Raw genomic sequence first — 8,559 nt, forward strand, 5'->3', positions numbered from 1 at the left:
TGTCAGAGTTGCTTCCAGAGTAGCCCTCTCCTCTCATACCTAATCCAGGCAACTCAGGAAAGCAATCACTCCTATGTCTCCTCCTAGGCTTCAACTGGAGGATGTGAGGTGTTGTTTATCAAAAACAAGCCCACAATAGTCCCAAGGTGGAGCAGCTGGTATCTGGTGATCTCTGTCTCCAGAAATGACCCTTCCTCGCAGCCCCCCACCTGCCTATATTGCCAGGAGATTCTATGGTACATACGGGGTGGGAAGTCACACCAAGATCTTTAAGCATCACAGGAAGGTAAATAGCCCAGTATAACACCCTTCAATGCTAACACCAGCCAGGGACAGCTTAGCACCTTTCCTGGAGCCTACAGAGGGGGCATCAAACTGGCTGGCCCTACCTACTGCATCACAGCCCTATGCACGGTCCCTGAAGGCGACTTCCCTGGAGTCCTGGCTGGGGACCTGGCTCCACAGCACCCAGGGATTGCCCCCTACTGCCACTCGCTCACTCATGAGTTGGGAGTATTGGAGAAAGCGAGAGCTTAGCTCTGCCATCCACTCTCCAACCCTGATCCACCACCTAGCACCCAGCACCCCCCAACCCCGATCCTTCCACCTGGCACCCAGCACCCCAGATCCCCTGAATTAGCACCCAGCACCCCCTGCCTAGCGGCCAGCACCCCCGACCTCGCTCCTGCCGCCTGGCACCCAGCACCCCCCACCTAGCACCCAGCACTCCCCAACCCCAATCCTACTGCCTGGCACCCAGAACCCCAGATCCCCTGAACCAGAACCCAACACCCCCCGCCTAGCAGCCGGCATCCCCGACCCCGCCGCCTGACACCCAGCACCCCCCCTTAGCACCCCCAACAGGCACCCATCACCCCCAATTGCCCCGCCTGGCACCCAGCACCCCCCAGCTACTAGCCAGCACCCCTGATTCCCCCCATCCCGCCTGGCACCCAGCAGCCTCCACCTAGTACCCAGCACCCCCGATTCCCCCCCCCCCCGCCTGGCACCCAGCACCCCCCACCTAGTACCCAGCACCCCCGATTTCCCCCCCCCCCCCGCCTGGCACCCAGCACCCCCCACCTAGTACCCAGCACCCCCGATTCCCCCCCCCGCCTGGCACCCAGCACCCCCCACCTAGTACCCAGCACCCCCGATTCCCCCCCCGCCTGGCACCCAGCACCCCCCACCTAGTACCCAGCACCCCCGATTCCCCCCCCAGCCTGGCACCCAGCACCCCCCACCTAGTACCCAGCACCCCCGATTCCCCCCCCCGCCTGGCACCCAGCACCCCCCACCTAGTACCCAGCACCCCCGATTCCCCCCCCGCCTGGCACCCAGCACCCCCCACCTAGTACCCAGCACCCCCGATTCCCCCCCCCCCCCGCCTGGCACCCAGCACCCCCCACCTAGTACCCAGCACCCCCGATTCCCCCCCCCCCGCCTGGCGCCCGGCACCCCCTCCCCGTCCCGCCAGGTAACCCGCCCCGCCCCGCGCTCCCCCCGGCCAGGCCAGCCGGCGCCCCGCAGCCCCGCCCGGTACCTCTCAGCAGCCGGGCTGGCCGTGCCCCGAGAGCCCCCGCTCCCGCTCGGCAGCCGCCCCCAGCACATTCCAGAGCGCGCGGGCGATCCGGACCGGACCCTCCATCCACCGCCGCCCGCCCCGGCCGCCGCCTCGCGCACACTGGCCGCACTGGGCGGCGGGGCCCCGGGCGGCCCCTCCTCCGGGCGCGCGCGGACCCCGCCCCCACCGCCCAGAGCCGGAGGGCGCGCGCAGGCCACGCCCCCTCCCTCCACTCCGCCAGTTCTCGGCCAACTGCCGCTCGCCCCCGCCCGCTCCGCTCGGAACGTACCAACACTGCGGATGGGGGGGGAGCCGGTGGCCCGACGCGCGCGCGCCTCCCCTCACCCCCCGCACTGGGGCCGGGCAGGCAGGCGCGGGAGGGCCCGCCCGGCGGGACGCGGGGCTGCCGGCCCTGTGGCGGGACGGAGGTGCGGCCCCACGGCCGGCCCCGAGAGCGCTGCCCCCAGCCCGGCCGCCCCGTGGGGCTCCCGTCCCCCGCCGCCCGCGGGCTGCCGCGGCACCATCGCCCCGCACCGCCCGGGCTACCCAGAGCGGCGCCGCCCCCCCCCCCCCCCCCCGCCGCACAGGGCCCCCCCGCAGCCTGCCTGGTACAGCCCCCCCCACAGGGCCCCCCCCCCTGCCTGGTACAGCCCCCCCCACAGGGCCCCCCCCGCAGCCTGCCTGGCACAGCCCCCCCCCCGCACACGGCCCCCCCGCCCTTCCACAGCCTGCCTGGCACAGCTCCCCCCCACACACAGGGCCCCTCCTGCAGCCTGCCTGGTACAGCCCCCCCCTCCCCCCGCACAGGGCCCCCCCTACCCTCCCTCAGCCTGCCTGGCACAGCCCCCACACACACAGGGCCCCCCCCCCCCCCCCGCTCTCCCGCACCCTGCCCGGCACAGCCCCCCCTGCCCTCCCACAGCCTGCCTGGCACAGCCCCCCTCCCGCACCCTGCCTGGCACAGCCCCCCCCGCACAGGACCCCCATGCCCTCCCGCAGCCTGCCTGGCACAGCCCCCCCCCGCACACGGCCCCCCGCCCTCCCGCAGCCTGCCTGGCACAGCCCCCCCCGCCCTTCCACAGCCTGCCTGGCACAGCTCCCCCCCACACACAGGGCCCCTCCTGCAGCCTGCCTGGTATAGCCCCCCCCTCCCCCCGCACAGGGCCCCCCCCTACCCTCCCTCAGCCTGCCTAGTACAGCCCCCCCCCCCCCGCACAGGGCCCCTCCCGCAGCCTGCCTGGCACAGCCCCCCCTGCACAGGGCTACCCCTGCCCTCCCGCAGCCTGCCTGGCACAGCCCCCTGCCCTCCCAGAGCCCTGCTTGGCACAGCCCCCCAGCACAGGGCCCCCCTGCCCTCCAGCTCACAGTCCCCTCCGCACACAAAGACAGGGCCTCTGGGCTCTCCACAGGGCACCCTTTTGCTCTCCCAAAGATGCTGGAGGTTCGGCAGCATCTCCTGGCTTGAGTGGTTTACAGTTTTGTTCAACGGTTTTCAGCAACCCCACGATAGAAATTGTTCCAATGCCAGTGCCGGAGCCCTGCCTGACATCGTCCCCATGGCCCACTACCTCACATGACTCTCCGCTGGGGATGCCCCTCTGCTGGGATGGGCCTGTGACCAGGAGGTGTTTGGAGGCTCTGCCCCCAGAGCTCAGCTTGCAGGCCCATCTCCCCCTCCACAGGGCTCCCCTGGCTGGGTGGCAGTACAGGTAATAACCTTGTCTCACAGGACACCCTGGCCACACCGCAGAGTAGTCTGGATGGAGGCAGCATCAAGGCCCACAGAAGAGTGGAGCCAGTCAAGGCACTGGCGCTGGGAGGGGAGGAGGGAGCTTTATGGCTGCCAGGGTGTTTCACAGGATTGCGGGGGCTTCCAGCTTGGCATCTGGAGTAGCTGATCCAACCCCACCATGAGCAGACTAGGCCAACTGCAGTGCCGCATTGCATATGCAATCACCCAAGAGTCCAGCAACCGCTTCTGCTGCTTCTCATATTCCTCTGCTTCTGTGGGTCTCAATCCATCCCCCCAAATTCCCCTCCCGCCTTGCTGCCCCCCCCCCCCCATGTAGCAATGTGGCAAAAATAGGGTGGTCACAACCCTCTTACACCTGTTCACAACCCCCATGCTGAGAAGCTGGGTTCTGCTTTATACATGCCTGTTGGCCATTTTATGAAAATTTACCAGATAGCATTTTAAAAAACCCAAAGTTGGAAAGACAGTACTAAACAACAAAAATGGGTTGGGTTGAACTTGGATTGTGTCCAGATTTAACCACAAAAGATCACACTAAATATTTGTGAAGTTCTGCTCATATGTGATGAAATTCAATATCGACAACCTGTTAAATTGCAGAGCATTAGACATAATCTTTGGAATTACATGTTGAATGATTGCATTACAACACTTAACTATCTCCTGCTTTGTCCCAAAACCCTTATTATTCTTCATAGCCCTGACAATCATGCAGCAAAAACATCAAGGTAATGAAATTAAATGTCATTTGCCTCATATAATAATTTTGGGTTTTCAAAAAGGAACAAGAGGAAGTTGCAGCATTGTTTACTTATGGAAACATATGCAAGTGGATTTCATAGATTTCTATAGCCTTTTATATGGTGAACAGGCTAGGCTTTACTGATTCAATTGACTAAACCTATTATATACAGATCATCTAACTCTATTGCTGAGTTTGTAATGCTGGATTAATTTACCAGTAGAACAGATTAAAAGAAAACTATTTTACACATTTCATTTGCATGATGGAAAATGATATGGCCTCATGGGAAGAGGCGACCAGTCCTGTGATTAGTAAGAAGATGGCTTCTGTGCTCTGGCAAAACAGCACAAATATAAGAGGCAAACGAAAAGGAAGATATTTCAGAGAAAGAAAGGCAAAAATGTCTTATAAAGGTTGTCGACTTTAAAGGTGCAGATTCTAAAGTCTTTTTTTTTTTATTAAGGCAGGTTAATCAAGTATGACTGGAAGAAGTAAACTTGTAATAGAAACACGTTAATAATACAATTGTAGTTAATATAGGTACCACCAACTATGTGGTATGTCGTCTGCGGCTTGGTTTCAAGTGTGATGTTCCCAGAGGCCATGGTGATGGAGTACATGATAAATTCCAAAGTATAAACTATACTCTTGTAAATGAAGGGGAGTTATATAACTAGATTTCCTGCCCCCAGGGAGTCCCAAAGCCTTGAAATGAATACAGTGAGCCTCATTCAGATCTCACACTGGTGTAAATCAGGAGTAATTCCACTGATGTCAACTGGGTTGCATCTCACTGGTGTGAGATCAGAATGAAGGCTATGCTTTTGGGATACTTTTTTTCATCTAAACAAGAAAGTTTGACTTTAATAAAGCAGCATATACAGCAGAATCTTGCTAGTCTAATCACCACCCAGCTCAAACTGTCATTTGAAGCTGCAAATGTCTTCTTAGATGCATATATTTACATATATAAAGATGACTTCCCCAGGTATCCAAACCTCTGGAGGTTTCGTGTTCCCTGAGACCTTCAAGTAACTGAGGTTCCACGGTACTAGACAGTTTGGCAATCTAATGTTATTGTAACGGGCTACCACCTTTATTATTTGTATTAAATTCGCACCAAGAGACTCTGACCAAGATCAGGGCTTTGTACAGGACACTGAACAAACACAGGATAAGAGTCAGTCCCTACCTATAAAAGTTTTCAGTCTAAACAGACAAGACAAAGAGTGGGAGTGAAATCAGAGACACACAGAGCTCAAATGACTTGCCCAAGGTTATACAGCAGGTCCACGACACTGCTGGAATAGAACCCAGGTCAGACTCCTAGTCCACTGCCTAAGCTACTGTCTCTGGGCCACAGGAGCTAAGTGGATTGTAGGGGCGCACACTCAGTCTACAAGTTTCTTTATGGATTATTTCAGGTGTCTCCTTTGACACACTAGCATTGCAGAAATTGTCTGGTAACCAGGATGGAAGAGGTTTCCTTGAGAATAGACTTCACTGAGGATTTCCAGTGAAAATGGAAACCCATCCCACCGAAGTTTTACCCAGTCACTTTTTCAACAGAAGAGTTGTTTATATTCAGATTACTCTCATAGTTCCTCAGATATTATAGCACCACAGTGCACTTCAGGTAAGGTCTGCCCTCAACGAAAAGAGAGGGGGACTGGATGATCATGGGATCATTTATGATTTACAGTGCCATTCATTCCAAATCACCAGTTTGACTCCAGTGCAGTGGACCCCATAGAGCTAGCTTTAGCATTTAGTTTATGTAGTAGTAACCCTAAGAACCTATAGGGCTATATCTTCTACGACATTGGCTTCAGCAGTTAGCATTAGGCTTAAGGCCTATGAACTTTGGCACAGATAAATGACCTAATGGTCACCCCTACATTTTGGGGAACTGGAATAGAGTGCTTTATGGGGCAGTTTGTCCATGATGACACCAGCCAGCCACAGGAACATGAGCTAACACCAGCTTTTGGATATTTTAGAATAGGAACATCTGCAGTTGTCTCACCATAAGAGTGCCATGGCAACTAATTGATAAATTGAGATCATTAATATACTAACCTATTTGGAGAAGGGCACCGCAACATTAGTAGGGTGAGAAAATACAAATAAGGAAGAGGGGAGAAACCCCTACTGAATAGGCATTAGGCATAGAGGCATCAGCGTAACATACAAAAGTTGTATCCCAGCTGGGTGCAGGAGGAGAGAGAGATGTAGCCCTTGCGAGGTGCCAGATGATGGCCAGTGGCAATAATGAGGAAGGTGATAGTGATGAGGAAGATAACATTTCAGGTTGTTCTGCAAGGGATGGTGTGCACATATGGATGTGAAGATGGACGCGCTGTATTATCTCTATCCACCTTGATGGGTTAGAGTGTGACTTTGCCCACATATTTATAAACTATTACAACTGCAGAAGGATTCCTGAAGTGTAAGTGTTGCAATTGTGCACAACAGGGTTTCCCACTGAACAGTAACTTTAATAATTCTGGGCCTGATCTTGGGACAAGAAGCTGTCAACCCTCCAAGTGATAACTGAGAATTCTTAAGCAATCAATATAATTAATTTACAATCTGTAGATTGGGCTACAGCAGGTTTTGGTGCCTTACGTGAAACAAGTTGCTAATCTCAGTCCAGCTCCCAGTAGCAGATGGCCAGATCATAAACGCATCACCAGAGTTGCCACCCTTGTTAGAGTCAGCAGAGGAGCCAAGGATTGAATAGGTCCTGGAAGCTGGGGTCCTCTCTTCTTGCTGGAGGTGATCCCTCCAGGTCAGGGTGAATTGGCTGAGGATAGCATGGGATTCTTCCTCTAGTCCCATGGGTAAGCAGAAGAAAGACTTGAGTCTCCAGGGCTGTCCAGAATGATGCCCTCTCACCATGATTTACAAAGACCCACAAGCAAAAGTCTACGGGTTTTTAAAATTCTCCCATCGACCTAGCTACTGCCTCTCCAGGAAGCAGGTTACCTATGCCGACAGGAGAACCCCTCCCACTGGCATTGGTAGCATCTTCACTGAAGCACTGCAGCAGGGCAGCTGTGCCATTGAAGCGTTTTAAGTGAAGCCCAACGCTAAATGAAACAAGCGAAACTTTGAGATCTTGGGTTGTAACCCATAAAATACAAATGGAAATAACATAAGGAGTTGGGGGCTTGTTTATATTTAAAAAGCTACAACAGCAGAGCTGGCCACTGTAGCGCTTCAGTGTAGAGACACTGCCTACACCAAAGAGAGGAATTCTCCCAGCTGCATAGGTGATCCACCTCCCCGAGAGGTGGTAGCGTTTTTCTACCGACCTACCGCTGTCTACGCAGGGACTTAGGTCATCTATGCCGCTGAAGGGTGTGGATTTTTCACACCCCTGACCAATGTAGTTAAACTGATCTAATTTTCTAATGTGGACCAGACTTAACCTACCATCCACCCATTTTTTAAAGAAACACCTCTATTCAGATACAGATCAGTGTGGCAGCTGGAACTTAGCACCCGTCGGCGATCAATGGGCAGATAACCTTTGTACTGACAGCAGGTCCAGTTCTTAGCCAAGCTGTGCATGCCTAGACTTGGGGAAATAAATGCCTGCATTCTACATCGCTCCAATAATGTGTTGCATGCTAACCAATTGATTGAAGAATGTGGGATGCCGACTCAGACTTCAGTCCACAAGGGTAACAATCAAAGGATGATCTCTCCTGACAAGCTGTTTGTTTTCTTGGCTTGAGTCATTATGAAATGTTAACTGTATTTTTACCCATTTCTTTAAGGAAGCATAAAGATGATGGTTAGCACCTGTTTACATGCTACTGACCGCAAAGGAAGATTCTTAAGCACTTTATGGACAATTCTCCAGTTCAGCAGTCTCTATAAATATGCAAAAAGAACAGGAGGACTTCCGGCACCTTAGAGGCTAACAAAGCTCACGAAAGCTGATACTCAAATAAATTGGTTAGTCTCTAAGGTGCCACGAGTCCTCCTGTTCTTTTTGCGGATACAGACTAACACAGCTGCTCCTCTGAAACCTATAAATATGCAACCACTGCAGTAGTGGGAGGATAAAAAAAGTCCTAGCATGTTTCTGAACAAAATAAAAAGGAGCGAGAGCATACCAGCACCACACCAAACCGGGACTGTAGCATCTCTGAGATGGCAGTCCTTTGTGTTGCTATTCAACAGAAAACCACTTTTCATAATAAATTGGTATCAATGTCATCTTCACTTTCAGGGGTTCTCGACCTTCTTTTCCTTCCATGGCTCTATATTCCATTCAAACACTTGCAACCTGTTTGCTTCAGATGTTGCCCAGAATTTTTTGTGTTCAGATGCATTGACAGAGGTGTCACAGGAATCAGTGCAATTGTCTATTATTGTATTTTAGTAGCACATGGGAGCATGAAGTGCTAGGTGCTGGACAAACACAGCACAAAAAGTCCCTGTCTCATGCTTGATGAGGTGGATCCTGTTCCAAGCAAGCAAATC

General features: G+C 53.8%; 1 protein-coding gene across 3 annotated transcripts in view; it reads right to left on the reverse strand.

The window, feature by feature from the left end:
• CDON (cell adhesion associated, oncogene regulated) overlaps positions 1 to 1,710 on the reverse strand; it is a 93,369-nt gene extending 91,659 nt beyond the window's left edge. For all 3 annotated transcript variants that reach the window (XM_043533922.1, XM_037882215.2, XM_043533923.1), the window contains exon 1: positions 1,544 to 1,710. The gene's annotated coding sequence lies outside the window, so the exon portion shown is untranslated. The remainder of the gene's footprint in view (positions 1 to 1,543) is intronic.
• Positions 1,711 to 8,559: the final 6,849 nt, after the last annotated feature.

Source organism: Chelonia mydas, chromosome 22 (genome assembly GCF_015237465.2).
Source record: "Chelonia mydas isolate rCheMyd1 chromosome 22, rCheMyd1.pri.v2, whole genome shotgun sequence".
In the NCBI taxonomy this organism is placed as follows: Eukaryota; Metazoa; Chordata; order Testudines; family Cheloniidae; genus Chelonia; species Chelonia mydas.